At 41.2% G+C, this 568-nt stretch overlaps 1 protein-coding gene across 2 annotated transcripts in view; it reads left to right on the forward strand.

The window, feature by feature from the left end:
- The window catches only part of LOC106872843 (deleted in malignant brain tumors 1 protein), a 257,237-nt gene that overhangs the window by 223,308 nt on the left and 33,361 nt on the right, over nt 1-568 (forward strand). The gene's annotated exons all lie outside the window — the stretch shown is intronic.

Below are 568 nucleotides of genomic sequence, written 5' to 3' on the forward strand. Positions count from 1 at the left end.
TCAGTTTCCGTCTACCAAATCTACTTACAAGGCTTTGGTCGGCCCGAAGCAATAGTACAAGACACTTGCCCAAGGTGCCACGCAGTGGGACTGAACTCGAAACCATGTGGTTGGTAAGCAAGCTACTTACCACACAGCCTCTCCTAAGTATTTAATATCGTTTTCTCTGTATTGTGATGAACTGAATTTTTCAAGTTTAAAAGAAAAATTACCCAAGAGCGGTTACAATAAAATCCACAAGAAATTGATCAATACATGTCAATACTATCATGTGGTGACAAGCATGTAGCACTGAGTAGACACCAGTAACAACTAGAATATATCCAGTAGATTACTAGTAAGTGCATTTAATATCCCTAAACTATACGGTATAACGAGGGTGAGGCTGTATGTAAAAAGGCTTGCTTCCCAACCACATCCTTCCGGGTTCAGTCCTACTGCATGGCACCTTGGGTAAGTATCTTCCACTATAGCCTCGGGCCGACAAAAGCTTTGTGAGTGGTTTTGGCAGACGGAAACTGAAAGAAGCCCGTCGTATGTACATGCGTGTATATATATATATATATAT

This window comes from Octopus bimaculoides, chromosome 15 (assembly GCF_001194135.2).
Source record: "Octopus bimaculoides isolate UCB-OBI-ISO-001 chromosome 15, ASM119413v2, whole genome shotgun sequence".
NCBI lineage: Eukaryota > Metazoa > Mollusca > Cephalopoda > Octopoda > Octopodidae > Octopus > Octopus bimaculoides.